Source organism: Lissotriton vulgaris, chromosome 10 (assembly GCF_964263255.1).
Source record: "Lissotriton vulgaris chromosome 10, aLisVul1.2, whole genome shotgun sequence".
NCBI lineage: Eukaryota > Metazoa > Chordata > Amphibia > Caudata > Salamandridae > Lissotriton > Lissotriton vulgaris.
Genome location: NC_141698.1, coordinates 985,347,025 through 985,372,903, shown reverse-complemented (window position 1 = coordinate 985,372,903; position 25,879 = coordinate 985,347,025). Strand labels below are relative to the sequence as shown.

Sequence of the window (25,879 nt, the reverse complement as noted above, 5' to 3'; positions counted from 1 at the left end):
GGCAATTTAGAATTTGCATAATCTTTGCGATTCGGTAAAAATTGCGATTCCCTGATTATCGCAAATAAGGAATCGCAAAACCTTACAATGATGCATGTGGCCGATAGCGAAGAACGGTATATTCAAAGTACTCTGTTTATGCCACAAAGCCATTTACCACTCAAAAAGAGAGAAAAATTAACTCATTATTCATTCTACACAAGCCAATAGAATAGAGTTTCCTAGACTGTGAGGTGAGATCCAATGATGGGTCGCCTGCTGATTTTATGATGATCGCAACGGAGCAATAAATAAAGATGCCTTACGTTTTGTTTTGTGACATTTTTGAGTTTCAGAGGCACAAACTGGTCGTCTTCTTTTAGCGTGGGGTTGGTGTTGGTGTTTATTTTTCATTCTCAGACAGCAAAGTGAGAGGAGTTTTCAAAGTGAACTATGTGGCAATTTTGATACAATGTGAATACCTATAAATGTACTGTACACAAATTATTAATATATCAGCAGTTAGGAAAGCAAAAATAAATCATGTTTTTGTAACTCTGAAGTGCATTCAAAGATATTAACCACATGGCTGCTGGGCGTTTTCCCCCCCCCTGTGCTGGAAAATGCCATTTTAGTGGCACCATGACGAGCTCAGCTCGTCATCAGCACACGACACCCGTGGGTGATGACGAGCTGAGCTCGTCATCAGCATCGAAAGGGTTAATGAGATCAAAAGAAGACACTTTTACCTAGTGATGCACAAGTTACACATTTTCATTGAAACCTGATTACCAAACATAATTTGTGTACGATATATATATTTTACAGTAAAACTGTATATTCGCACACATTTAGTGATTACTTAAGAATTGCTGGTTGCAGAGATCTACTCACCAGTTCCAGGATGTACTGTGAAAGAACTGTCCGCTGACTAGAAATGTTTGAAGAGTAAACAGGAGTTCATCCAAATTGTTACACATAATGTCAACAATAATCCATTTCCATCCGTGGATGTTTCACTTCATCTCATGCTCACAAATGTATGTTTCCAAAACATTATATGATAAAGCAATTCCATTGCGTTTCGGGTCATGGAGACCCTTCCTCATGAGCATGCTAAAACGTAAACAAAGAGAATGTTTCAGAATAAATGGGATAGTATAAAAAAGTGGAAAACAAATGCTTGTGCACCAAACCCAGTGGTGATTATTCTACATGCTGTGCCGTCTGATTAAAAACCCATCGTCCAATCTCAAAAAAATGCCTGTGCTCAAAAAAACAAGTTACACACTGTTAGACCTGTCTGCCTTTGGGAAGTCCCTCCAATTCATTAATTATTTTGTCCCCTTTTTGCCCCTCATAACTTCTTTCCTTTTTGTGTCCACTGGACTATTTTTACGGTGTTGGCCTAGGGGATAGATGCTCTTTTGCCCTCATAGTCTTTTACCTCAGGCCCAGGTGCCCTTTCTGACTGAAAAGTGAGGGTTACACAAGATGGTGGCTACTAACTGCCATAACTGCCAACCTCTGTGGAAGCCCCATAGGATAACATAGAGCCTTTCTAGAACCTTCTGGACTTTGCTGGACCTTCAGAGGGAGGCCTATATATGGCAGGATGCAAGGCAGCCATTTTGTGATGTCCAGTGATTGCTAGAGAGTGGATCTGGTGTGGAAGGAGGCGACACTGAGGAGAGAACAGCGCTTGACCAGGAGTGAAACTGACCTGTGGGCAGACTGAACTTCTGCGCTGACCTGTATCCATACATGTTGACCAAACCCTACCAGGGAACCCATTCCTAAAAGCCTCAAACGACCTCTCCAGCACATACTGAAGTCTCTGAAGTTATTGAATGGAGACGCGCTTGTGGGGAGAAGCCTAACCCTGAAGAACATTTTCATCAACTGCAGCGCTGAGCGTTTGCCCTGAAGTATTCAAGGAGCTAGCGCTATCCTTTTCCAAGTCTCACCGTGTTCAGGAACCTGGCCTGCTCAACTGGAAGCTCCGCGAGGGGTAAAGGTTCTGTCTAGCTCCGATTTCCCCGACGAGCTGGTGAAGTGCTGGGAAGTGTCCGCGGAAGTGAGCCGTGTCAGAGGAGGCGGATCGAGAGAGGCGGGACCCCGGCGTGAGGAGCAGCGAGGCGGGAGCAGCCAGGCGAGAGCGTCGGAAGAGGTGCGGCCGTGACGTCTTTGCGCATGCCCAGCAGTCGAGAGAAGGATCGCCAGGGGAAGTATCCCCGCATCGACAGCTGCGCAGTCTTAGAGGGGCTGACGTCTGAGGAGAGTGACGGGCGGTGAGGACTGCGGCCATCGAGCACTCCGAGGCTGGAGCTTCCCTACCCGAGACTGAGGCGGCAGGTAACCGGAGGGCCGACAAGCGCCTTCCGGTCCCGGATATCAGCGCCTCAACTCCCATCAGCATCCAGCAGCAGGGTCAAGTAAGCTGGGGCTGCCGTTCTGGAGGGAGGTGGGACCCGTCACGAGGAGCGTGACGGAACGCCTAAGGAGTACAGAAAGCCCTCCTCAGGTAGCGGACTAACCCCCGAGAAGGAGCGTTGAAGAGAGTCCCTTGCCTAGGTATCTGGCTGACTTTATGCCTGAATTAGATTACGTTCTGGTGAATACCTAACCGGCTTTTGGAGGGAGAGAAGGGCCGATTTGGGGATAGAGAAAGAGTGCAGGGCTACAACTGTCCTGGAAATCCAGCGCTCTATCACCAGGGGGGGTATAATCTAAAGTGAGCCTTAAGGTCAGGTTGAAGTAACCCGGAATCAGAAGAAAAGGGGGTAACTGTCAATTGTTCCCCTTCTTTTGGGTTGTATGTAAGGGAACAAGTACATGTTAACCCTAGAGCTGGAGTTGTGAGCTGAACTGACTTATATGAAATATCTCTGAGACTGTAATGATAAAAATTCAGCCTTTCTGGTCTTGTAAAAGTGCTTGTTAACTACAGAAATTCGTACTAGAGCTAAAGTGTGTGGAAAAATCTATTTAAACCACAGGAGCTGAACCCAATGTGATTGTTAATGTTTTGACCAAGAAAGGAAAAGTAATAATGACATGCGAGAATATTTGATGTATTGAAATCTGATATTAAGTCATCAAATCAACAAAGTATTATTTTTATAAAGCAGCACGTATTTTCCTACAATATTGTGGTGTAGTGTCCTTTTTGTGTGGAAGTGCATCGAGTTACTGCTGGGTGGTGAACAACCTTTACACATGTGCTTCTGATAACCGACTGTCTTACCCTAGGCCAGGCTACCCTATGTGACTTGGCAGAGTTAGGTCCAACACACACCCTATCCAAAGTGAACTGAAACACATGAACGCAAAAGTCAAAATTCCTCAAGTATGTGTAAAGTACCTCGCCGACCTCAGTGACATTCCCATTAAAATGAAACTCAACCTGTACGTGAACGAAAAGCTACGAAAGTGGGACAGACACTAGTGTGTAAAAATTTGCTATCTTCCACACACAGTCGTAAGATTTCAGAATCTGCTCTGAATGGCGTTTAGCGCTCACATGTTCAGAACGCCATCTGTATGCAGGCAGCGTGAGGACTAAAACCCAGAAGTGAACAAAACCCCAAAAAGAAACCATGTAACTGAAATGTATTATCGAGTTAGAAAGATACGTATGTAAAATAGGAAAACATGCAGCCCAAGTGAACAGGAAGAAGAGGAATTCAACAAAAAAAAATTCTGATGCTCAAAAATTCTGAGCCTACTCCTAAACGTAATAGTGAATTAATAGTGACCATTAAGTATAGGAACCCAAAAGTGGCAGTGCATAGCCAAAATAAACAACCCAATACGGGTACCATCTTGTAACAGGTTAGAAATGAAGTGGCCAGCAGAGCAAAGAGAGCAATGAAAGTAATCCGGCCTAAGTTCAAGGCTTATATCAATTGTTTTGAATAGCTCCAAGTAATGACCCTTTGCCAGGACAACTCCTGTCTCTTATCCATCATATTCAGATGCCGTGTTTTCAACAACTTTGTCCAACTGGCTCTCTTTAGAGAAGTTTTATGGTTATTGTCTGTACCTGGGTAGTAATGATGGGGGATTTGGTGGAACATTTGGACACAGAAGACATTCTGGCAGGTTTTGCTCTGCCAAACGTTTGCAGAACTATTTATTGATTTTATTCACTCACTCAGTGGAGCTCGATAAAACCTGATCAGGGTACACCAATTGCAAAATCTCCTTTCACACATTTCTTCTTATATGTTAACCTAAACATCCAAGTTAGACGTAATTCTTTTAACCTCATGAATTGAGAGAAAGGAAGATTTGCTTTGGGTGGTTCTGGCTGGAAGCTCTAACAATCAAGACTATTGTTCTTGTCCATAGGTTTCCTAAAAACAGTAGTGTGTACTTCTGTTTCCATTAAGGTCACAAGGACATCTGGGAATGCTATATTTGATTTTTCGATCTGGTGAGTGAATTGCATATTGCGTTAACTTGGATTTAAGTTCTGGAGAGTCCTTTTTAGCTCCTCTGTGTCATTCCAGATGATAAAGATGTCCTCTACTAAACAAAGGTACACCAACAGATGATCTTTCCAAGATTCTTCTTCCAAAATAATCTGAGTTTCAACTTTAGCCGTGAAAATATCGGTGTTTTATTTATTTTACTTTATTTTAGAGGTTTTTTATAGCACTGGTTGGACCCAGAGGTATTAGAGCGCTTTACAATTGTAACAGAAATGTGTTTAAATACAGGTACAGTGTGTATAAGTACAGGAAGTTGATTCATAAATGAGCAGTCCACATAGGATAAAGGTTAAACTAGATGAAAAAGTAAAAAACAATTGCTAAACACAATGAGATATACAATATAGAGGTCACAGTTTGGTGGGAAGGATCGATATAGTATACCTAGGAGCAGGAAGGACAAAAACGTGAAAGAAAACTGAAGGTCATAAAGTGTAGTAAGGAACGGGAGGTAAATGAGAGTCATGGAGGGGAGGTAAGGTGATCAGATTGAAGGGGAAGGGAAGGAGAGGGGGGCAGGAGGGGGGTCACTAGCCGTAGGCGGAGCAGCTGGGTGAGGGGATGCTGAGTGGGCGAGGCCACCCGGGAGGGATTAGAAGCCCCTGTATTTATTAAGGAGAAGAAGTTTGAGTTCTTTTTTCAAGCTGGGGTAGGACGGGTTACAACGGAGGTCTGTTGGGAGGGCATTCCAAATAAGTGGGGTATTGCCTGAAAATTAGCGTGACTGAGTGGAATTCTTTTTCTGAAGTGAGGGGATAAGTAGGAGGGTGTTGGAGCTTCTCAGGGATCGCGTGCAGCCTGCTTTGGTCAATTTGTTAGCAAGGTATTTCGGTGTGTTTTGGTGGAGGATTTTGTGCGTAATGCAGGCGGTTTTATAAGTGGATCTGCCTTCAATGGGGAGCCATTTGAGGGTTTTGAGGGCGGGAGAGATGTGCTCAAATTGTTTGCAGTCTGTGATAAGCCTGGCTGCGAGGTTGAGCACTGATTTTAGAGGTTCCAGGTGGGTTTTGGGAATTCCGGTGAGGATAGCATTGCCGTAATCAATGCATGGTAGAACAAGAGATTGAACTGCTAGTTTAAAATAATCAATTGGGATGAAGGGCTTAATTCTCTTAAGGTTACAGGGGCTAAAGAGGGCTCCTTTGGCAGAGTTTTTGATGTGCGTTGAGAGTTAGGCGGTTGTCAAGGGAGATGCCCAAGGTTTTGACTGAGGTGGCTAGGGACAAGGGGCAGTTGAGGGCATTAAGGTCTGTGATCCAATTTTTGAGTGGAATCAGGCTTGAATTTTGATGAGGGTGTTGTTGAGGTGGAGGATGTCAGCATGGGTTTTTATCTTATTGTAGAGTTGTGTATCGTCAGCGTAAAGATGGTAGTTGATCCCCGCTTGTATGAGAATGAGGGTGAGGGGTTCCATGAAGACGTTTAAGAGAGAGGGAGAGAGTATGGATCCTTGCGGAACTCCTAGAGAAATGGGGGAGGGGTTCGATAAGCAGTTGCGGATTTTAATTTGTTGAGCACGGTGTTGCAGGTATGAGACAAACCAATTATGAGTCATACCATTAAGGCCGAATCGTTCTCTAAGGACTTTGAGTAGAACAGAATGGTTAACGGTATCGAACGCTGCGGAGAGATCAAGGAGGATAAATAGGCTAGATTCGCCATTGTCGAGGGAGTGGTGAATGTCATCTACAATGTTAAGCATGGCGGCTTCGGTGCTGCAACCTTTCCTGAAGCCTGATTGGAGGGGGTCAAGTAAGTTAAAAAGTTCAATGTGTGTGTCAAGCTGAAGGACACATTTTTCAAGGGCTTTCGAGAGAAGGGGTAGATTGGTAATAGGACGGAGGTTGTTGAGGTCATTAGGGTCGACAGTAGGGTTTTTGAGAATGGGGGTGATTTGGCCCAGTTGTAGGGAGGTGGGGACACAGCCGGTGGCTAAGGAAGTGTTAATGATCGAGGTCCAGGAAGGGGTAATGATGTGTTTGAGGTTTTGGACAAGTTTAGTGGGGAGGGGGTCTTTGGTGTGGGAGGAGGGTTTAAGTTTCGCAATGATGTCAAAGACATCTCTTTCAATAACTGTCTGGAAATTATGCCAGACTATGTTATTTTTAAGGAAATTGTTAGGGGGATTGGAATTGTGGAGGGTGGAAGGAATGGAGGGGAACGGGAGATCAGTGCTCTGTAGGATCATGGAGGGAGCATGGGAGGGGGGGGTGGGAGGGATGCGGGTGAATTAGGGGAGATGTCCAAAATGGAGGTAGGGGTCGGAGTCTGGAGGAAGGATTGTTCTATTCTAGCAATTTTTTCAGAGAAAAAGAGGGCTATTTCTTTGCATCTAGTGGTTGAGGCCAGAAGTATAGGAGGAGTGGATGAGGTTTGATTGCGAACAATGTTAAACAGTTCTCTGGGTCTATTTTTGGCTCGGTCCAGTTGTGCTCTGAAAAAGGATGCTTTTTGTTTAAAGATGTGTTTTTTGTAAGATCTTGCAAGTCTGAGGCGAGCTATGTGCAAAGGGGTAGGGTGTTGTCTCCACGTTCTTTCTGTCCGTCTAAGTGAGCGTCTTTCATTATTTAGCTCCGTATTAAACCATGATTTGGGAGGAATGGTTCTTTGGTTTTTAAGCTTCAGTGGGGCCAAGAGGTCCAGGGTATCCATGACTGCTTTGTTGTAGTATTCTGTAAGCTCATTCCCTTTCAGTGAGGGAGGGATGGCGAGAAGTTGGGCATGGAGTTTGGGGGCTCCTAAAAAGGCCATAGGTGTTTTATTCCTTTGTAGAAAGAATCAGTTTTTCCATTTAAAAGTACCATGGGGCAAGGAGAAATGAAGAAGTGCTCCTACTTGCCCAGTAGACCCTTGCGCTCATCAGCAGCTAACCTGCTGACTGTCCCTAGAACGAAGAAAGCTTCTTGGGGCAACAGAAGATTCACTGTAGCCACTACCAGACTATGGAACACACTCCCCCTTCACATCAAGATCAGTCCCACCTTGCTGACTTTTCGGAAACAAGTGAAGACCTGGCTTTTCAACCTATAAGTCACCCGCTCCTAGCCCCCCACTGCCCAGCCATCCGTAGTGCTGAGACACCCAAGGGTATTTGCGCGCTCTACAAGTTGCATAAATAAAATAAATAAGTAAAATAAATACTTGGCGCCAGTTTCGCCTTTTAAGGATAAGGCCCATTGAACTGCTTCCAAGCCCTCAGTGTGTGGTATAGAGGTGGAAAGGGAGTTTAAATCGATGGTACAAAGCCACAATTCCTGAGTAGTATCCAGAAGTACCTCAAACAAATTGTGTTAGAAGAATGTGATGTCTTGGATGGAAGATTCAATTTCTTGCACTGTAAGTTGTAAGAAAGCATTCAGTTATTGGCCCAAAGATTCATGTAAGGAACCACAAGTTGAAACAATTGGCCTGAGTGGTGGATTAGTGAGATGTTTGTGTAACATAAACATTTTGGATCTCTGAAGGAATTCAGTTTTCAATAACTGTCAGTTTTTTCACTAATCCAATCTATGTCTAAAGCTGTGTTTAAGATCTGATCCAAAATGTTTTAAAAAGCAGTTGTCTGGCCAGCGTCCAGTCGCATGTATACGTTTGAATTTTCAATATGGTCATCCACCTTATTTTCATAACATTCTGTATCTATGACCACCAGATCACCTCCTTTATCAGCCATTTGGAAAGTAATTTCCTACTCATTGGCCAGAGCCTATAACATGCCCCACTCTTCGATAGTTAAAGTTGTTTTTCATATCTTGATTGTAATTCAGTGATTAAAAATTATTGCTGACCAAGATCCCAAATGATTCCAGGGTTTTGTATGAAAAAAGGAGGCATGAAATTGCATGTGGTTTAACTCATTGTATCTGGATGTCACTTGCTCTTCATTCTTAGTAGCGAAGGTGATGATTAAATATTTTAAGGGTAAACTGCATGAATTAGAAAACAGCAATTTCTCATTCCATGAAATTGGTTTTGTGTGTTGGAACAAAGTACTTTATTCAACACTGCAGCTTCTTGTGCAGTCAACGTCAAACAGGAAATGTTTATTACAAGATTTTCTTGTGGCTGCGTAATTTCATTTTGTTTTTGTCCATACCCCCCCCTCTCTTTTTTCTTTGCTTCTCCTTCTTATGTTGAGCCTAGGCAGCGTGCATGTGCTGTCTTCGAGACCTGATATTCTTTCTATGTGCTTTGAACGCGCCCAGCTCTTCTAATTGGTTGTTTCCTCTTGCTTTCAAAATTCCTTTGCTATTGGTGAATGTTTGTAACACCTTTTAGCTGTTTTGTTCCCTCCCTTTAGACTGCCCCTGCCACATGGATCTTTTCACTATCGGCCATTTGTTTAGTTTTGGCACATTCTTTTGATTTATTTAGCTGTGGTTGCAACTTTGGCTGTCGTCTGATCAGCGGGGTACGCCTTGCTTGATATTTATGTATGGCGGCTGCGCCTTTCTTTTGTTCTGCATCGCGCAGTTCGCCCACCTATTTTTTAAAATTAATTTTGAAGCGATTTTAACATATTTTCATTCAGCGCTGTGCCTGTTTCAAGAGCGCGCCATGCTTTATCTACTTGTTTAATCTTTGAACCGTTCGTGTTTTTTATTGCTTTCCACCTGATGCTTCAAGTTTGGAGCCCTCTGAGCACAAACACAGTGTTTCCCTCCCCGCACTCCTTCCTTTCCATGTGCATCGAGTGAGGCAGCAAGAGGCTTGGGCACCCACTCAACCCCGGATTACTTTCACAATGCTCAGTCGGCCGCTGGGATGACCGTACTTTGCTCCAAGGGGACTAGTCAGAATTTAGTTTGCACAGATAGTGTATGGCAAAAGGGAAAAACATTCAGTAACACAAACATCTACATCTAACATTTAACTGGTGTCCCTACTTACGGCATAAAGGCGGTAGAATTCACTTTTGTACAACTTATTCAAGTCTTAAAACTGACTGAAACACACAAGCAGCAAACTGTAAAATGTACTTGTATGCAAGGTTGTGACGGGTACGACTTTCTAAATCCTTGGACATTATTCATCAAGAGAGGCGAGGGGAAGGTATGAATACAGCATGGAGTATGGGACTCAAGCCCTGCGAGTTCACTCACCCTTGACCCTGGCTGTAGGAGCCTTCGTACCCCTTGTAACTCTGCTCAGCATAGGTATCCTCATAGCTCTGTAATGGAAAGGACAGTGAGATGCAAGCTAACAGCCAGGAAGTGTGCGGGCAGTGAAGGGATAAAGTCATTTCTACTTCTACCAATACATGAATGGACCTAGGCCTTCCTACTTGCAGGATAAGCATCAGGAGTTCAGTGAGCAATAGCTGCCTAATGGGACAAGCGTTGTACCCCAGAATACAGATATCTTGTATTAACACTGTACAATACAGACTGGACTAAGTTTCACCAGTTATTTTAGGCCTGTCCAAGGTTATATGGTTACTTAGGAAACCTGTATTATGTCAAAACAAACCAAAACCGTCTTTGCTCCCACTCCCTGCCAATTATTGTATCCAGACTATGCAACAGTGATGACACTACTTGTAGGGATAGAAAATTGAAGCAGCATTTCACACAAAAAAGTTGTCCGCTGGCGGTGGTTGGAGCGGTATCCTCTGGATTCCTGGTGGTCGGAATGGGTTGAAGGCATGCCTCTGCCAGAAGGCGAAGGGGGGACACCCCGATCCGCTCTACCACCTCTTGGCAGTGAACCTCCTCTACCTGGTGGCGCCTCGCGGGTTCCTATAGCTCCACGCGGTGGTGGAACACCGCTGCCCCTAAAGGATTTAAATAATAATAATTAAGGAAAATCCAGTAGTGCCTTCAACATCTACTCAGAAGCGCCAAGCCAGCTTAAAGCTTACCAGCAGAATACAGATACCCCCAGTTGCTCAACAACTCGATCAGAGAGTACCCATGCAACACCAACAACCCCATCATTGGTGGAGAACCCACCACTTTAAATATGCGTTCAAAAATAAGATGCATATATCTTGGGGGCACGGATGGCTGGGAGACGAGAGGAACGTGTTGTTGACTATAAATAATTGCATTCGGAGAACAAACAGCCCTGAACAGCAGCAGTACTGTGGGTCACAGTGAAAGAGACATGCCAGTCACGTGGCTCTTCCGGGAAGCGGGCTGGCAGGATCCTCGGGGCATCACCGCAGGGCACCTCTGACTAAAACTCCAATCCCTTGTTTAACAGCCCTGTTGGATCGCAATCTGACAGCCAGGATGGGCAACTAACAAAAACGCACAAAGAAAAAAAAAAGATTACAAGGACCTTACAATGTGTTTTACTTTCAACAAAAACACGAGGAGTCGGGCTGCAGTGCCTACTCGAATGAATTAATAACCACACGGCACATAAACGGCCAACCTCATAGAAAGGAACTTCCCCCAAAAAGAAATGTATTTCACTACGTTAAACGAGTAAGCAGACGGTCGCCTGAGTCCACGCTCACTGGTGTAGCCACTCACTCCGGTTACATAATCAAATAAAGGTATTATGGCCGCAGCCCAGACAACAGAGGTAAAAGTTTTGTCGGCGGGCACTAAGAGTCCAATGGTTCAAACGGAAAACTGGAGTGCAGTACCCTAAAGCAGAGTGCCTACTTGCATTTGAGAAGTGCAGGAAAACAGTGGAGCGTGTAGGAGTCAGATAAACATAGGCATAGCTACTGAGAATGAATGTATAAAAACTCCTTCATTGTTTTGCACTCACAACAAACAAGCCAGAGATAACAATCTACACAGGCTGAGAAAAACGAGCAGCTCAATAGGAGTGGTGGAGGCGGGCACAGTGGTGCGGCCACCATTTTAAAAGGCAGGGAGAGGTCGAGACTGAGAAAGGGAAAGATGGGGATCAAAGTAGAACAAGCAAGCGAGTCACGCTAAAAGTAAAAAAAAAAAAACGAACGTGAAAGTGATCGCGGTCAAGCATGAGCATGACTAGGAAAGCCATATGGCGCCTCTGCTCGGTGGCGCGCGCACAGGTATGTGCACACACGCTGTAGGCCGGCCATGGTAACATTTTTGAAGCCCTTACCAAAAGTCTTGCCAATCCAACACATGCGCTGGGTCAGGTGAGACCTAAAGGCTTAAAATTATACATACCGGCACTAGGAACTTCTTAACCTCTTCCATTGCGTGCGACATGCACGTGTACGCCTCACACAGGGTCCGAAGACCTCAATGAACATGTGCAGATCCATGTTCAGATGGGAATATTTTGGATCGCCCCCTTTTCGCAAATCCTCCTTCTGAAAATAGTATAAATAGACACTAAACCGTTGTCTAAACTTAGAGCCATGCGTTCGACACAGGAAATAAAGCACTTCCTTTGGAATTAAGCTTGAGTTAGTTGATTTGATATAAATCTTACCTTTCCTTTGTCCCTCCTAGAACCCTTCCCCAGTACGGAAATTTTGGCTCCTGTCTCTTCTTGTAGTCTCTTAATAGTATTGCCCTGCGGCCCCAGGATTTTCCCAACAAAATTAAACTGAAAAAGAGGTAAAATAGCTGCCGTTAAGGCGACCGAGAACATAGCGCTGCGCAAGTTCTTTCTCTGCGCAAATTAGTTTGGTGTTGTGCAATACGCCAGTTCAATGCCATTTACCTTTGGGTACTGTTTAACTGGAATAAGAATGCGCTCCTTCAGCTCCATATTCTTGTGGGAAAACAAATCTAGGTATGTGTCTGCCTCATCGTCGTCCTTTTTATCTCCCTTTTGGACCTTTTCAATTTCTTTAATTAAAATGAACAAACTTTTAGGCAAAAATAACTTTACACTAAAAATATACAATTTAATCGATTTTTACGAAGATAGGGGAGTGCCCACAAGCTGATGAAATAAAAAGGATACGGATAGTGGCAAGTACACGAACTGGACATCTATGGTCGCTCTGGGTTAATAGATGCAGTCTCAGGGGCCCCATTGCGACGGCTGCCAGCTGAACTGTAGCCCTTTTGCTGCGCATAGGCATAGGCACAGCGTGTCCGAGGACACCATTTTGAAACAAAGGCGCTTGAAGAGTACACTGCTTCCCACTCTCTCTTTCAGTGCCCAGGCTTAGACAAATGCAACATTTTGAGACTCCAGGGATTAAGCGGGCTGAATGTCCCCTAGGTTCCCAGTGTTTTTTTCATACCTGCAGCTCGCTCTGCAAAAGCTTTCTCTTGTATCTGCAGCACCACTTCCTTAGCAACGTTATACATTAGCGTTTTAAAAAATGCCCTTTAATTTTGAAGTGTGCGAAATAGCACAGAAAACACCCAACTACTTTGGGGAACACAAGGGCAGCTGCTACTGATGGGGACAGGTTAGCACTACTAGGGACATTCGGGACTGCAAGGCATGAATTAATTACAATACATTGCTCCAGAAATAGTGTTAAATTGTTCTTTCAGTGTTCACCAAGCATGCCTAGTTGACGCATGAATGCTCCTGGCATAAACTGAAAAAAATACAAAAACGGTGACAAAGGAAACAAGAAAGTGAACGAGGGGTGTGTGCCCTGGCTGGGCAGGGGCAGCGAAGCCATGAAAGTGAAAGCATTTGTAACCTGACCCAAAACAGATGGCAGGCTGCGCACACTGCTGAAGCTGCTGACTTTGGAGCTGGAAAATAGGGTTCGAGCCTTGGCGTTGCCTGCATTATTTAATTATTTTAAAATACACCACGATCTCAGAGTGGGGGTGGAGAGAGACCAATTAAAAAAATAATACACATGGAGGGGGAGACAGATACAATAAAAAAAAAAACCCGGTTGAGATGGAGAAATGTAGCATCTGAAACCACGTACAACAAACGGTGCGAGGAGGTGGCTCAACAAATAACGCTGCTGACTTTGGAGCAGGAAAACAGGGTTCGAGCCTCAGTGTGGGCTGCATTATTTAAGTGCGATTTAATTATGAATAAATAAATGTAAATAAATAAACAGGGTCCGGAAGTGCAGGAAGCTGCTAGATGTGGAAATTTGAGCAGCAAAGAAAAAAAGTAGTCCCTAATTAAAAAGATAACAGCCAGCATGGTAAGTAAACTGTAGTTGGTCGATGCTGCTTCCTCCAGAAAGGGAAGAAAAAGGAAGTGATGTATCGGACTACAAGCCAACAATGAGCAAGATAAGAACTGCAATGCCAGATTCCACCAATGGCAAGCGACAAAACAAAGACAAATGCAACGGGTGGAGTTTCAGTAGTAATACTGATTACTTGATGCCTCGTAGATGCAGTGCATGTGCTGCTCTATGCGAAACCTAAAGAGTAGCCTTATTAAGCTGAATTGTCTGGTTTTCTGTCAGGGTAGTAGACAGAGCCGCAGGTTTACGATAGATGTGTTGCCCTCAGAAGCTATGCTTTCATCTGAAGATTCAAGTATGGATTTTTTTATATTACGTGTTTGTGAATTAACTTCAGCCTATGTGTAAACTTTTGTCAAGTTTATAATCAATTGTACTCCTCTTGAATTTTTTGACTTTCCTTTCATTGATTTCCTTTGCTCAAGCCCCAAGTTTGTTATTGATTTCATCCAAAGCTGTTTTCCATCGATCTTGTTCTAATCTTCTGATAATTAGTATTTATTTCTTCCTACAGACTGGTCAAAACGTTAGTTAACTCCTCCCTTATTAGGAGAATCCGATCAGGTGAAAACTTATTTTTGATGGCATAACCATGTTCAATGAATCTTTTATTAGTTTTACATAAGCAAAACGCAAGCCACAATATATTCTTTTTGCCTTCTGGTATTGGATTAAGGTAGTGGCATGTAAGCGCTGGCTTTCTTCTCATCACAACAAGTACTCCAGATTTTTTACCTGTGGCAACGAAGTTCTCAGTGCATTGTTTAGTTTCCAGATGAGTGAATACATCTCAGTGGCCTCTAATCTCAGTCAAATATGCTGAATTATCATAAGAGATGTTTTTGGTGCGTGCAAGACGGACTTTAAGAACAGTTATCTATGATCAATATCAAGTCTGATGGATTCGCTCAAATGGTTAAACTTATGTATTGAACTACAGCCGTATTAAAAGTGTTTTCTTGGTGTGTTCTCTGTCTGATGAACACTGCTAAAACGTAAGAATTACTGATCTGCTCACCAGTCCCAAGATGCACAGTAAAAGAGCTGCCCCCAGGTTAAAAATACTTAACCAAGTAAACTGGAGTTCTGCAATCAACAATTCTTAAATTTTAGCATGCCCATTGAAATTTTACTTGAGTTCGAAATCCCTTTAAAAACAGAAGACTAGGGGCATTTGGCAAAACTTTTTATTTATTAAACATTACAGTTGCATGAACAATTATGAGCACAAGGTCTATGGACTGTCCCAATTTACAATCAGTATGGGTCCTTTTATACAAAACATGATGGATAATAAAAATGTCCTGCATACCGTATGTGGTGTGGAATGTTGATTGCTGTATTAGAGTCCAAAATTAATTTTCTAATGGTTACCACAAGTGGGTCTTGACCGCGCATGAACACAATGTGGCCAGTGGATAAAGTGTCCAGATGTCCGAATTGTGGAGCGCATGATCACTGCTTGTACTAGTTCCCAAATGACTGTTCTCCTAACTCATGTGGCATCTGACTTTTCATGATGTGGACCGTACCCTTTCCAGCCATGTGTGCCTTATTGCTCCTAACCATGGGATTGATGACGAGTTTCCTGCCGGAGGGTTTGCCTGCCATCTACGCACCCTCCCACCTGTGACCTATCAATCAGCAATCCTGGGCCTAGATCTCAGGACCTGCTTGACTACATATTTGAGAGTCGAGGTTGATGTGGAGTTCACAACGGGCGAATCTGTTGTTAAGGACAAGATTTCATTTTCATCAATGAATGCATCGATTTCCATATTAAAAGGACACAGAACACACTAAGACAGCACGTTTTATACAGTTGAAGTTCAGTACATAGGGTTAACCATTTGAGTTCATCCTTCGGACGAGTTATTGGTCATGTGCTATGTTAGTGGCCATTTCAATGGAAAATGTGCTGTCTCCAAATGACAGTGCACTGTTGAACAGTGGTTTACTAATACATTTGCGAGTGTCCTCCAAAATGTGGCACTAGATACATACTACACCCTTCCCTCTCTTGCTGAATACACTTGCTGCACTGCGTGAAACTAGGATTTTTCACAATTGCTATGACTTCAGTGATGTAACCTTGATGTCGGTGCACCCCCTCTGAAAACCTTTCCCGAACCACTGCTGCAAAGAGGCAAAGAGGCTGCACTAGGTTGCTACGTCCTGTTTTGAATAGGGGTGGGTTGAACTCGCAGAGTTTTACTCTGCAGAATTCCACAGACTTCCATAAAAATTCTGCAAGATTCCACAGAGTTCTACCCATCCCTTAAAGACTAGTGACAAACTCAAAAGCAAGACAAACTAAAAGGAACGTTAAAAAACTTTTCTCCCTTCTCCTTTCTCTGTTTTTTTCCGCTCACGTATATTCCATGCTCCATGTAAATAAATATTTTTTACTCAATAAAAAATTACAGAAATTAAAAAAAAAAAACGAGTCAGATGTTTGTTAAAAGCATGTATAGTGGTGCCAGAGTGCTCACACCGGGACTGTATGCCTGCTTCTTTTAAACTAATGGCTACATGAAGTACAACCGTGTGAAATAAGTCAGTTGAACATGAGTAGTCATTTGCTCTATTGCCGCCACATTGTTTTTAGGCTGTCATGGGCGCTTATTTGTTACATTCACAGGGGTTGTTGCATCACATGCACTGAGTTTTCACCTGACAGGTTTACGTTAAAGAATACAGCGTCCTGTTGTAGCAAGATATCCACTCACATCTTAATTATATATGTTAAGCTGTCAAGTTTCACAAAACAAAGCTTCAATTCCAGGGCACCCAGTTTTTTTTTTGTCAACCGCGAGTAGTTCCTTTAGTCCACTATTTCTCTTTGCATTTTGACACCTCTAGTTATAACGAGACGAAACACGACTACAAGTGCCAGAATTATTTACGCATGTAACTGGGAAACCTGAATTTCTCCTCTGTTAGGTGAAGTAAGTATTTAGGGTCCGATTTGGACGTTGGAAGGAAAGCCAACCGACAGTTTGAAGGCTTTCCGCCCGACATGGAGGGTTTCCCTCTGAATGCCGTATTAAGATGACTGTGGAGTGAAACCTGTGGTGGATTCTGCTCCTCTTCCAACAGGGTCACACAGCCTGTCAGAAGAGCAGCAGAATTGGAATCCCTTGAATGACGGCGGAGCCAGCCTCTGTTCCAACAGCCTGTCCATGTCTTGGCAGAAGTGTGGCGCAGCGTCCAGAGCAGCTGTCTCCGGAGCGCATGGCTCATGGTTCGATCCCCAGCACTGGAGGCAGATAAGCTCCGCATCAGGTGACTCTGGGCACTAGCTCACTTAATCTCCACGACAGCTCCCAGCGCCTTGAGACCTTTAGGGGTGATTAGTTTGTGCTGTACAAATACTGGGTTCATATCGTCGTTACGGACATGGAAAGACTGTCGGAAAGTGACTTTGGGGGCCCCCCAGCAGGGCCCCCATCCTCCCTGGCCCTCCGCTTTGGGGCCTGGGGGGCATTTAAGTGACTCCCTAAACATTCCTGCACTGTGTGGCAGGTACCGCATGGTGCGTGCCAAGGGTGCAGGATGTTTTCAAACATCCATTTTTCAATGGAAGCTTGTGCTACAGGCCTTTTCGGCCTGCCGTACAATCGTCCATTGAAAAATTAATGTTTGCGACAACCCTGTGGGTGGTCATATCCTAATCCTGCGGTTGGAACCGCCGACCTAAGGTTGTTCGGTTCCAACCCGCAGCGGTGTCGAGCGGACATCGTTATGAGGCCTTAGTGTTTTTAGTGGTTAGACGCCTAAATGCATGTTGGAGCTGATCGAAGGGCGTACATCTTTACATACAACACAATGTGCCTACATATTAATATGATTCTCCTGTCAGAGTAAAGATGTTGCCCTATCTTCTTGTATCGCATTGCGGAGACAGTTGTGATGAGTATTCAGTCAGCTACTGCTCCATGTAGTTTTCAGGTCTCGGACTAGGCAGCGCATGCGCTGTCTCGTCAGAAGATGCTGTATACAGTATAGTGGGGGAAGCTCCGCCCACTTTCTAGCCTTATTTTGTATTGGCTTGAATCAAAATTCCTGCATTCTTATTGGTGCTTGGCTTCTTAATCGTGCCTCCTGGCGGCCATGTCGTCATTTTTATGCTTACGAAGCTATCAGTCCCTTTACAGAAAATCTGTTTTGTTCCCATGACTCTCCTCATTCCCTCCTGTAGTCTGTCACTTATTACACCACAACCACCCCCCCACCTCCTTCTGTTAGCGGCTTCTTTTTCCCCCGCACTTCTGTGTAAAATGCAATAGGGCTCTCGTAAATACGAGCCTGATTGCATTTTCAGTGCTTGTTTGCCGTCTCATTGGTGGGCGAATTCGCACTCTTTGTCTCCCATGCGCGCAATGTTTTACATTGTGCGCATGCGAGACAAAGAGAGGCAGAGACAGCACAAGCAGTGAAGCAGGACGAGGTGAAGTGCGGCCAGATTAGCTGTCATCTAATTACAGGCAGATTTAAATACAGATGGGCAGAAGGGCACCGGTTTTATAATATTTTTAGAGGCAGGCGCACACGCATGTTCTCCCAGAAGGCTCGATGGGCCAAGGGTGCGTGTTTCCCTCATGATGGCCATCGCGTGGCCATGTTCTTCTCCGAGCGGCCAGCAGGGGGCAGTAGGTGCTTCTGCAGCTCTGGGAGCGGGAAAGTTCAGGCTCAGTGATGCAGAAGTTCTCACCTCGAGGGCCCGAAGGACCAGGGTTTTGGAACAGGTACACGAGGACTTACCGGGGGGAAGAAGGGGCTGGTATAGGGCGTTGGGCATCTTGCTTCTAGAAGTAAAAGGGTCAGGGGTACATAGAATTAATCTCTCGGGCACAAGAGATGCAGGGGAGTGGCACAAGCGAATGAATGCATTTCATCATTAGACCTACATAGCTCTGTGGTTTGTGAAATGGGTGCCGTATTGCCTCTACAAAAGCATGGCTCACTGGACTTGCGTAGGGTGTCTTAGCATTTCACCTCTTGGACTTTATGATGACAACAGTACAGATACTTTCCGGGGGCATTGGAAACGTCAGCCTTTCCCTGTAGCCATTGACACTTCTGGGTAACTATAACAGGCGACAGCCCCCAGAATGAGTGACTCAATTAATGGTGCCTCTGGGACTCAATGGCGTTTCCTTCTCCCCTTCTATCTTTGCTCTTACCTCCTCCTGCACTCTGCTGACGTTTTATGATTCGCCTTCTCGCCTTGTTTTTCTTCTCTCAATGCATCATCTCTCACCTGTCTTATAGTTATTCCTTCCCGGCCCTCCCCACTCTCGACCCCAGAGCGCCCCTCCCACAACTTTGTCCACTGCCTTCTAATAAATTTTTATTGTTTACTATCTCATCCTATTGTTATTTTTTCAAAGCATAACACAATCTAGTGTTATGTTTTTATGTAAAGAGCCTACAAGCCTCTGGGTGCTAGTGCGCTGCATATGGATGCTAAATGAATAGTAAGTATATGCTTTAGGGGCAGGCACAAGAAGACAAAACATTTTCAGAACTACAAGACCCCGAGGACAGACACAGTAGCACAGACTCTCCTCTGGAGACGGGTGGCAAATGTACTGACTTAGAGGTGAGCAGAATTTCAACCGTGGGCCTTTCAATTCAGGGGTTTGATTTGCAGCGGAGGAGCTGTGCTGAAAGAAGGGACACACAACATACCATACATCATGACCTCTAAACTGGCCGACCCTACACCCAGTGCTTCGAAGCCGCATCTTGAAGCACCAGGTGCTGTCCTGATTCTTCACAATACCCGGAGCTTTATGTGGGCCAGGTCCTGCCGGTGCTGAGCACCCCCTGTTCTAAAAAGCAGGTGCTGAAATGGGTCCCTGTCGGGCTCTCTTTTTTGCCCTCACCCTTGAAGGGGAAAAAAAACTTACCTCTGCAGCAGAACCACCCTTCACTAGGATGTAACTTCAAAGAAATGGTTATAGTTCTTTCACAGTCTCTTCATTTTAGAACTGCAGCATTTTCAATATACTATACACCGAAGCCCTAGTTGTTGCTTTTTTTTATCTTATGCAAATAACAGTCATTGACAAAGCCAATAGTCCTGGTTTACTGTAGGCGTAATGTTACTTGTTGTATTACATACCTGGATGCAATGACAGAAGCAGAAAACTGCCAGTCAGGCGGCACACTCTGCTACGCATATATAACATCCTGGATAACTTAGCACAGGAACATTCTTCTCATACGTGAGTTTGAGCTATTGACATTGTAAATAACAATGCCTTTTATTTTTGTTTTGCATTTTAAAACATAAATAAAAGGCATTGCCATTTACAATGCCAATATCTTAAACTTGCTTAAATCAGAGACCTATTGCATTGCAAATGCTTGTTTTCATCTTCAAAGGATTCTGACGGTTTAAGAGAGATTGCTTTGCAGTGTGGGACTTGCAATTTCAGGTTTTACCGTTCTAAATAATACCATATTTGTTTCGTCTGTTATGCGGTGGAAAACAAGCATGGTGATGATGCTATTGTCCGGTTACAAGTACTAAGTGCCAGTAGCACGTGGCAGGGCTCCACTTAGTAGTTATGACGCTGACTTAATTAGCTGAATATTGTTGGAGGTGGGTTTTCAGCACCATAATTCGCACTGTCTCATAACTGTCAGATGGCGGCTGTGTCGTATATGACCGCGTCTGTCAGCCGTAGCTGTTTTTTTTTTCCAAACTGTATTTTGCATTCTAGACAGGCCTGCCTTGTAGGTCCCAATTATAACGTAAAACCTGAAACTACAAAACTACATGTCCCCGTATACTCCCTGTAATTTGAGACGGTCTGGGTGAAATGGCCACATAGATCCATTGTGGGCAGGTCCTTTATTTTGGTGCTAAGTTGTTTCACAAGCCTCGATTAGGAAAAAAATGACTTGAGGCGACGTATAAATGCAATTGCATTCCAGAGGCGTTAAGGTTAATCATTTTTTAAACATTTTAAGACCTCAGGGATTTGATTATGTACCCCAAATTGATGAGTGAATTCCAATGCAAATAAGGGTAAGAAAACAAAACTGCACAGAAACAGCGGGACCAAGAAACAAACAAGATTTACCAGTATAGTCAATCTAGCTGTTTTGTTTAGTCCAACCAACTCTTCCATGTACAGATAATGGTGAGCTCAAGACACCTAGTTAATGAGAATACATAGCAGTTTTATGACGGGTAGATATAGTTGAAAGGAGGTTAGACTTTGCAATGGTTGGAGTCCTGTAGGAAGCTATAATGTCGCATCTTTTCTTTACTACTTAATAGTACTCTGTTCCATGGCCACCTTCGTGGGTCATTACATAAGATGTAGTATGGAGTCCCACAAAGGTTCTGATACCTGATTGAGATCTTTAGGAGTCAGGCGAGGCAAGCTCGCAAGACAAATGCATGTGTGGGTTCTAGGAATATGGATCTTACTTTAGCTATTTTTGGAATTTAGAGCGCCTTTTTCAGATACTTCAGTAGCTTTTCAGAAGAATGTGTCAGTCTCCAAATATCAAAATTTTGACTGCTGGCAGTGTGGCATTTGTCAGCAACTCTATTTCGTGGGATAAAGAACGAAGTCTATAATAATATTTTTTATGTTTTCATGTCCGGATTGCTCAAATGAAAGTAGTTAAGCTTCCTGCTTGCATTCAATACTCATCAGATTCTTCCTGCTCCATGAGTGAAGAAAGGTGGTTACTCCAGTTGTGCATTCAATCCTAGTAAAAGTGCCAGCTCTGGATGCTAACCACTTGTTCTCTACACTGGACCATCCATGATTCAACGTAATGTCCGTTATCCGTTGATCATCTTTGAATGAATGGCATCTGTCGTAATTTTAGCACTTCCTCGTCCCACTCGCATAACAAACAATCCCACAGCTGATCACATCCTTGGAGTTGTACTGGGAGTGTGAGGTACTCCTACTCCTAATATCTAAGGTGACCGAGGACTGGAGCTTTGTCGCACAGCATTGGAAATGAGGACTGCCTACTGAGTCGAATCAAACTCAACAAATCAAATAACCACAAACTCTGTAGTCGTTGGCCGAGTTTTTGCCGAACGCCACGCTCCAAGCGTGAAGTGGCAAACTCCACCAGCGAAGTGGAGGTTACCGCCCACCCCTAGTTTAAAAATAAACCCTTAAAAGCATTCCCAAGAAAGACTCCCAAGTGAACATTACCATATTTTTTGCTTCTGTTTTTTTACTTTACTCAACTGTTTCAACAGAGAATGTTCTCACTATACTTGATCATACATAATTATCCCGCTTGTGTATGGCTTTCACACATAAATAAAGGAATATGAATATGACTATGACCTATGACCATAGCTGGCGACTTTATATCTGAGTACCAGTTTTGAGTCCTGGAATTGGCTCTGGGCAAATCAGGGTATCTTCCCATGCTTAAAATAAAATTAACCTGACTTTATTTAACGTAACGTTGGTGCTCATTAAGAGCTCGAATGCCCGTGCTATATAAACACACAAACAAATCTATATTTGTGTGTGTATATATAAAACAAAGGATAAAGCTTAGTTATAGTTAGGAAAACATTATTTATTCTTTCTATACAAACCAAACGTAAACTACTCAAACATTAGAATTTCTAAAGTTATACCTTTAAATTACTGTAGCTTGCGCACATTGATATGCAGTTTCACCAACTTGCTAGCCACACTACATTAACTTTAGCTTGCACCTTTACAGTGCACCGATTAAATTCTTTGATAATACAACCCTTTATACCAAGTTAAATCATAGCATTTATAACAACTCCTATGCCATCTCAATTGACATTATTTGTCAGAACAATGTGCATGGTAGAGTGGCGAGTTTAATTTAAATGTAGTGTGGCTACCAAATTGACAGCACTGTGTAAGAAGGTGCGCGAAATATAGTAATTTGAAGTAGAGTGTTGTAGAGTGGTGTGTTGATAAGTGAGCTGCTTTGTCAGAGTGGCATGTTATACAGTGTCGTACAGTGCATTAGAGTGATATAGCGGAAAGTGGAGTGTTGTGGAGTAGAGTGTAGTGGAGTGTCATAGACTGGCGTGTTGTAGAGTGTGTTAGAGTGGAGTGCCGTAGAGTGGAGTCGTGGACTATTTGTGTAGAGTGGAGTCTCTCCTGTTGTGGAGTGGCGTGGAGAGTCATGGAGTGTCCTTGAGTGGAGTGGCATGCCGTACAGTGTTTAGTAGAGTGGGGTACAGTGAAGGGGCATACATGGAGTACTGTGTTGTGTAGTGGTGTAAAGTGTAGTAGCATGTTGTCTTGCATGTTGTCTCGCCTTTGGGCCCTTTATAAGGCCTTAGCTAGAACTTTTGGCTTTGCTAATGTGTTGAATTTATGTTTCAGAGCTGTGTGGCTGCTCTGCAGCATGTTATAATAAAGTGTTATAAGCATTTTTAGGTCTCGCCTGTCGATGCGCATGCGCATCGAGCAAGGCGAGAGTATTGCGAGTTATCCACTCTTTATCTGCACTGCAAGGAATCGTGGCGATTCCTTGCAGTGCCCGTGACTTTTAAGGTCAATGCGCATGCGCATTAAGCTTATGCGCATGCGCATTGACCTTAAAAGTCACGGGCGCGTGCATGTCCCCTCTCCGCCCCCTCCCCCGTTCCGCCCCCTCCCCGCCGTGTCGCATTTCTCCTCCCCCCTCCCCTCTCTTCCCTCCGGCTTGTTTGTTGATTTGACCCGCTCCGCCCCCTCCCCTTCCCGCCGTCTCGCATTTCTCCTCCCCCCTCCCCTCTCTTCCCTCCGGCTTTTTTTTTTGTCGCACCTCTCCCCTCTCCGCCCCCTCCCCTGCCCGCCTGGGGAGCACCCCTTCCTGGACTGCGTCTCTGGCCCCCAGGCGGACTTCCCCAGACATTCGGCGTGCAGCCTGATGGCATTGCTGCCCTCGCGACCCAGAGCCTGTGCATTTGAACAGACTGCGTATCAACATCCTGGACGACTCTGCTGCCCCAGTAACCCTGTGCATTTGACCGTCTAAATGACTCGTTTGTGTTTTGACGATCCTCCAATCTATTTCCATCCATGCTCCTGTGACTGCCATCTCTACTCCGCTCCGTAATTCCAGTGCCCCTGTTATTTTGCAAATTGGTTCTCATGCGTTGCCCCGCCATTTTGTGACTTTTCATACAGTGCCTGTTTCCCGGGTCATCTATCTTGGATTACTCGTCCGCCTCACTTGCTGCTGTACTACGCCATTTGTCGCCTGACAATTCCTTTACCCTGTCCTGACCCCCCTTGTGGTCTCCCTCCTCCCTACTTTTCTTTTCATTCACCTCGCCTCCGGACGTTATTTCTATTTATCCCCCTTTTCGATTTTTCCTATTGTCTTTTGGTCCCCTTGGAGCACCTCCATCCTTGCCGGTTCTACCTGGTCCGATCCTTTTCCTCCTCTTTTTCCTTTCCCCCTACCTTACATACCCACTTTGGACAAGTCTATATTTTCTGCTATGTTATTGTAACTAATGTTATTAAGCAACACTGCTTTTAACTTTGAAACTCTCCCCTCTCCGCCCCCTCCCCTGCCCGCCCCCTCCCCTGCCCGCCGTGTTACGGTGAAAGGCTTGTTTCAACTCTTTACCCGTCTTTTGATCTTTTACACCCAGTCAGTAGGCATTGTTTAAAGGGAAACTGTTATAAATGGAACCCTGCCACATACTGTCTTTCGTACCCAGAGCCTGTGCATTTGAACAGACTGCGTATCAACATCCTGGACGACTCTGCTGCCCCAGTAACCCTGTGCATTTGACCGTCTAAATGACTCGTTTGTGTTTTGACGATCCTCCAATCTATTTCCATCCTTGCTCCTGTGACTGCCATCTCTACTCCGCTCCGTAATTCCAGTGCCCCTGTTATTTTGCAAATTGGTTCTCATGCGTTGCCCCGCCATTTTGTGACTTTTCATACAGTGCCTGTTTCCCGGGTCATCTATCTTGGATTACTCGTCCGCCTCACTTGCTGCTGTACTACGCCATTTGTCGCCTGACAATTCCTTTACCCTGTCCTGACCCCCCTTGTGGTCTCCCTCCTCCCTACTTTTCTTTTCATTCACCTCGCCTCCGGACGTTATTTCTATTTATCCCCCTTTTCGATTTTTCCTATTGTCTTTTGGTCCCCTTGGAGCACCTCCATCCTTGCCGGTTCTACCTGGTCCGATCCTTTTCCTCCTCTTTTTCCTTTCCCCCTACCTTACATACCCACTTTGGACACGTCTATATTTTCTGCTATGTTATTGTAACTAATGTTATTAAGCAACACTGCTTTTAACTTTGAAACTCTCCCCTCTCCGCCCCCTCCCCTGCCCGCCCCCTCCCCTGCCCGCCGTGTTACGGTGAAAGGCTTGTTTCAACTCTTTACCCGTCTTTTGATCTTTTACACCCAGTCAGTAGGCATTGTTTAAAGGGAAACTGTTATAAATGGAACCCTGCCACATACTGTCTTTCGTAACATGTCTCAGTCTATCAAGGGGCGGAAGCAGGGGGACAGTCCTTCTGAAGCCAACGACACCAGTCAGTCACTGAGCTCCAGAGACGGTTGCGGCCGTGAGACTGAACGCACGTTACTAGCTCTATTCCCTGACTGTGCTATCTTCATCCTAAGCGCTGCGCACACCCCCTTTCCCGTCAGCTGTGCAAGAATTTCTAAGCCCGTTCTTCAGAGAGCAAATATTCGAACTCACCCAACTCGGACTAGTATGTGGATTCCCTCTTGGTGACCCCATAAATGACACATTAGGTAACGCACATAATGATACTGGTAACAAGGAGACCAGCAACCCTGCAAATGCCAGCTTCGAAGCACAGATGTGGTGGTGACCAGTACGGAACGGAGGGAGGGCGCTCTCACTACTCGGAGTCGGTATCACACAACTTGCAGGTTTCATACCGAACCCAGGTTCACTTTGTTTCCTTTACCTGGGCAAAGCAATCTGCTCATTCCAGCATAATATTCTCAACCTTTAATACTTGTCTATATTCTCCGCCCTCCCCCTCCGAATCAAGCTGTGACGACCCCTTTATGGCTCTCATCCACGTCCTTCATCCATGGGGGTGCTCGTTGTGCCCTCTGCCTCGCATTCTCATGTCCGCTTTCTTCCTAATCTTACTCCTCTGATCACACGCGCCCTTTTAACCTTTGTCCTTCCTTCCCTCCCCCTCTCAACACGTCTTCCTTCCCTCACCCGCCTCATCTTCCCCACCCCCCTGCTCGCCACCCGGGCCCTTCCAAAATACCAAGGGCTGCCCTGACCGGCCAGGCAGGGCTCATTTCCGGGTTACAGTGAGTAATTAGGTTTT

At 44.6% G+C, this 25,879-nt stretch overlaps 1 protein-coding gene and 1 pseudogene across 12 annotated transcripts in view; one reads left to right on the top strand and one right to left on the bottom strand.

The window, feature by feature from the left end:
* PHF14 (PHD finger protein 14) overlaps positions 1–25,879 on the top strand; it is a 1,195,141-nt gene that overhangs the window by 3,490 nt on the left and 1,165,772 nt on the right. The window lies entirely within an intron of this gene.
* Positions 996–25,879, bottom strand: part of LOC147689109 (KH domain-containing, RNA-binding, signal transduction-associated protein 1-like) — a 48,535-nt pseudogene continuing 23,651 nt past the window's right edge.